We start from the raw sequence: 6,000 nt of genomic DNA, 5'->3' as shown, positions 1-6,000 counted from the left end.
AAGTTAATAGCAATTCATTGCTATACTATGAGCTATGTATTCAGCTCCTTTCGGGTCACCATTACGGCCAACGGCCTTACCATTATAGCCTTATACCCCAAACCATTCCGATAGTTTGTAAATCATTCTTAATTATAAGATATAGGCCGTATTACCTCGACCTAAATATATCTAAAATTCATTTTTCATGCGTCTTTTATGCCACGTTACTATGAAGCCATTCTGATTCATCCAGTTGGCAAATATGCATGGTTGATTTAAATGTATAAGGTTACGCGAAAGCTAAAAAGTCGATTTTCATTTGAAGGTATTCTCCAGTTAAGCTTCCCTCAAATTAATGTTGAGTAAATGAACAAGGGAAAACTGACTGAACTTGCAAGGTCACTGGATCCAGTCTCGTTCTAGACATTAATTTCTTTGCTCTTTTCCAAATTAATATTAAATCAGGAAATTAAATAAATGGAAGCATTGCAATCATATGAAAATTACAATACCGCATGAAATTATTGTGAGCATGGACGTTCGCAGAAAAAACCTCTAGACCCTAGAGGTGTGCGTGTGTTGGGGGAGGAGGGGGGGGGGGAACTTCGAGTTCCCATAACCGATCAACCAGGCTTAGCAATATATGGCTCTGATGGGATATTGGAGGATTTAAGCACATACCCACTGACGGCTGCCAAACACAAGTGAAGATGATAAATTTCCATGTAAGCCCCGCCTACATGCATCATCATTCTGAAATATCATTGTTCTTAGGGAAGGGTTGGACATACATCGTGTTAAGAACAGTTTTTTTTAATTTGTTTATATATATATATATATATATATATATATATATATAAATATATATATATATATATATATATATATATATATATATATATATACAACATAGTAATTAAGTCCAAACCAAGGTACTGCAAGGAACAAAAGAAGAATAAACACATATATACCATAACCGACAGGGATAACAAACCAAAGGCGCACCCAATAGTCACCATTTTCCTTTGGAAGGAGAGATGGGGGTTGGGGGAAGGATGGGGTTACGGAGGATGTTTAGAGAAGGAACTACGAAGGCTAGTTGGTTTGAAATAGCACTGTTGCACTTGGTGATGTAATTCTGCTTTGCAAACGATACTAAATCTGCATCCCTTCGCCTTGCGCTCTTTTCTGTTCTTTTCTGTTCTTTCAGTCTAGCTCTGGCGGTAGAAAGTTAATCAATCAGTCAATATTCAAATTAATTTGTCAATTATTGTTCAAATGAATACATTTATGAAATAATCATCCTATCGATCAATTTGTAAATCAATCAATTAACGATTAAATACTTTCTCTTAATTCTAATATGAATTAAGTTAGCTATACTGCTGACCAGAATAGTGCACCGCCGTATAGTATACGATGCTATAATAACTAAACCGCATTTTGATACGTTCTACAAAGAGTACACATGCAGAGAAAAGAGTAAAAGTCACAAATCTCAACGAAACGAGGCCATAATCTTAGAAAAAATAGAGAACTATAAAAGTAACGACATTTTGAGTTTCCTGTTATAGTGACCTTCCTCGGCTTAAAATGCTTTCGGGCTCATCTTATATATAGGCCTATCCTCTCTTTCCGATGAACACGGCATGTTAGTAGGAGGCGTTTCATCTTTAAAGTTCTTTCTGCAAAATTCCGTAATTGTTTTGATCACTCTTTCCATCACCGCTATGAGCATCACCCCCATTTTAAATCCAGAATTAAGTGACTTTTAGGTACATCGAACGTGACAAAAACAGTGAAAATAGATAGAACTTCCACTCAATTTCCAGGAAAGAGAGTATCCCCCCTCCGATGTTTGCTGCTTTGTATACGGTTCACCTCCCATGCATTATAGAAAATGGGAACATCTGTCGTTATACTGGACCGACTCATAATGTTCCAATTAGATGTAACAAAACAAACACAAAAAAAAAAAAATAATTATTGTAAGGAAAGATAAAAGAATGACACTTTTTCAATAGTACACCTTTTTGATTCAGTCATCAAGAAAATAAGCTAAGAGGTAAATTAAGCTAGACTCCGTTCAGTTTAGTTAGTAGATTATCTTCAAATGGGAAAGTATCACATTAACGAATGAAAAGATTGCGAAATCGTCCGTAATGAATGGATAGCGTTGGTGTGGTTTCATTCACCCTTGAACGGAATCAAACTGCGAGAAAGATTTACATGCACACGAACATTCTGATGTTTAAAAACGACCTCCATCTTTTATTGAGTGGTTTGTGGTTTCGTTCATGTTTTAAAGAATCAAAGCTGTTATAAGCCCCCATCCCCCCCCCTTCCCTACCCCGACTATCGTTATTTGAAAAATCGCCGGATAGACGGTTTTTACAGCTGAAAAAGACGGGACTTTAAAGTGACAACATTTTGATCAGTGGTAGTTATCAGCACAAGCACACAATGCCGACTATCAGTTACCCCCCCCCCTACCCCAACCACAAAGACTATAAAAAAAGCGTCACGGTGTTGCAAATGGTTCGCCTCTGATATGCTTCTACCTTGGAACATATATTGAAACAATGCTTAGTCTAATCTTTTCTACTTTAATGATCAAAACTGATGAATTTTCTAATAAACCAACGATTATAGTCTGTTTTTAGGTTCCTTTTGTAGTTTGGAAAAAATTAACCGAACTTCAAATGAATAAAATACAGAATTTCGAGACCTGATAAAAGAAAATGTGGAATTTGCTTTCACGCATGCCGAATCAAGTTCATTAGTTTCGTCATTTTCTCTTTTCTTTTTTAAAGTTTTTCGAATTTCTCCTATTTTGAATATTTATTATGAATATATGTAAAACAAAGAATTAATTTATTGATAATCATCAAATATACTACGAACAAAGAAACCAAAGCCCGGATATAAAGGAACGGCGTTTTTCGTTGCTAAAGAACTTTCCAAAGTGGAACCGCGTCCTCTATACTTTGTAGGAACACGACTCGTGAGTAACTTAGAATCCGTACAGTGGTTCTGAAAAGAATGAACGAGTTGGAGACTTTAATACTTTAACAACGTGTTAGTAAAAGTACAAACAGCAATTTAATTTTTATTGTCGTCAAAATGCCATGTAAGTGTAAATTGGCATGTCAAAAATATGTTATGTTTTTGACGTGTTGTCATATTAAAGGTTACACCGATCCATTCAGTATAACAGCGACTCGAAAATGTCATTATTTTCATCAATATATCATGTTAGTATAATTTGACTACACATAATATATATGTAAAGAATCATCCCCCCACTCCCACTCCCACACACATATATGTTTGGGATTTTCACATTTTTATATATTATACATACATATATATAAATATACATATATATAAATATATATATATATATATATTCGAGTTGGTTAGCATCATGTTTGATCTCTAGGGTGGGGCAAAATATGTCACCAAAAACAGAACTAGTATTGTGCGATACGGGTGACGGACGCCTACAGTGGAATTACGACCTTCCTTACCGGTTTCGAACCTCTGGACATGCGGTCAGCGTCCGTGGCCTAGTTGGTTGGGGTGTTCGCGTACAGGGCGGAAGACCCGGGTTCGAATCCCGGTGAATTTGAATAATGAGGCTGGAAGTATTTTCACTGTTCTTGATCTTCCAACTCATTACGATTTTCATTTATATATAGGCTATATATATATATATATATATATATATATATATATATATATATATATATATATATATATATATATATATATATATATATATATATGCATATATATGGATGTGTGTGTGTGTCAAGATGTCGCGCTACCGTACCTTAGCAACTTGACAAATATCAGGTTTGTGATGTGTTTGAAAGTAAGTGTAACACAGAAACTCAACAGTTTGTAAATTTTTTGTCACGAGATATAACTTCCTGAAGATGACAACAATTTGAATAATGTTTCTGTCGTGATGTCGTGTTAGCCTGACACAGCAAATCTACAAGTAGTATGTCTTTTCAGGGCCACCGTAGTATCTAGTAACAAATACTTCATTCCCTTTTCTGACAATGATGTTCAATGACAAGGGGAAAACACCTGTTTGTACTGAAAAGTCAACACAAAATAAGTAAACTCAAAGATGGGGACCCCCCTTTGCTGCAACAAAGAGAAAGTAAACAAGGTAGGTGCTTGGGAGGTTCCTTAGGATGTATGACGAAATTATGTTTGTAACCAAAATTGAAAATTCAGAGAAAAATCATATATATTTTATGTATCTTTCCTTCCATTTTCAAGACGTAGAACGTATACAGGGCAAAATGTTTGAATACACGCAACAGAGGAGAGGGAACAGCCAGTGGGGTGGTGCGGGTGTGGGGGGGGGGGAGGTAAATGAATACAGATTATACCAGCGTGAGTTGGTATGTAGGTCGATATGTAACCGACAAATATGCTTATAAGAGACTTTGCAAAGACTTAGTAAAGTTTGAGGTTGTTATGACCTTATGAAACATCTGAAAACACATTCAAACATTCGTTTCGGCTTTATTATATGTTTTCGACTTTTGCGTCCTTGTATAAAAAGAATAATAATGATAAGAAGTGGTAGACTCTTCTTCCCCTTTCGAGCTTTCTTGCGACAAAATCATAATTTTATAATTCATTCATAAAATTGGTTGTTATCTGTAAGGAAAGACCACGGTGCCACAATGGTTATGTTATAGCTTCTGTAAACCGAGAAGTTATTAACTGTAAATTATATATGAAGAGATAAGGTTTGTTTATAAACTATGATAAATTTACGTAGACCTTATATAGGCCTATCCACCCGAAAGGTTGAGATATAGAGAGTAAAATGTCACGCGTTGTAGTTCTTCTTGGTATGTTATAAGCGATTAATTGTATGTGTATGTTAATAAGGACATTGGCTGTCGATTCTTGTGTTTTAGATATAGCAAAAGTGTACTAGCTGTAGACATGTACACGGGAGGGGAGCAAGGTTTATGGGAGGGGGGGCATGTTCACGGGAGAGGAGGGCTATAGGGAGGGGGGTGTCGATCGATTTCGAGACCGACCATTTTTGTTGAATTGAGGCCGACTGTACTTCCTTGCCGCGCGAAGGTTTCTCAGAAGTAAGACGAACACACATTTGAATGATGAGCGCAGGGGTGGGGGAGGGAGGGGTGGTGGTTAGGAATGGATGGATATTAAATTAAGGGCATATCTGGTACGTGTCAATTCGTTTTATAGTTGTATCTTAAAAGTTAATTTAACAGTAGCGTGCACAAATTTTTCAAAGATGGAAAGCTAGATTCTAAATTACACCAATTGATGTAGGTAGGGGCATGAACCTTTGTGGAAAGGTCAAAGGTGGATCCAGGACTTTATAAAGGAGGAGTGGCACTGGGTGGTTGAAGCCGATTCTTAAAAAATATAATTAATTAAGAGGTCGAAGGGTATGTTCTGAGGCATATTTAGACTAACAATTAGGTCTATAATTAGGTCTAAACGTACGGATGTTGTAATAAGCACTTTTGAAGTTGTAATATGAGGTTGATAATGGGGTGGGAGACCACCCCTCATCCTCGTGCGCCAGATGTCGTCCGGTACCCGGTGGGGGCCTAATTTCTCCCCGACCAAGTGTAAAAATCCCCGACTGAACGTTCCCCCCGAATGATGATGGAGGTTGGGGAAGAGGGGGGCATGGCACCATGACCCCTTTTTGTACACGCCATGGTGCTAGAACCTGTGATAACAGATAGCAATTACGAGATGTAATTGATCGAAAAGGGCGTGTACAGGGTTAGGATATGTAGCCTAACGTGTTGTCATATATCCAACATCACGTCGTATAGGCCCCGTCGACTGGATGGATACGGTATGTAAAAGGATGAAGGGACATATGATAATGTTATATATGTTGTTAGACTGTTGTACAAATTGTTGGGCGTATATATCAATATCAGACGATAAATAAAACAGACAATGAAAAATAAATAATACACGGTGTGGTTTTTT

This window comes from Apostichopus japonicus, chromosome 15, assembly GCF_037975245.1.
Source record: "Apostichopus japonicus isolate 1M-3 chromosome 15, ASM3797524v1, whole genome shotgun sequence".
Taxonomy (NCBI): Eukaryota; Metazoa; Echinodermata; class Holothuroidea; order Aspidochirotida; family Stichopodidae; genus Apostichopus; species Apostichopus japonicus.
This window is presented reverse-complemented; position numbering follows the sequence as displayed.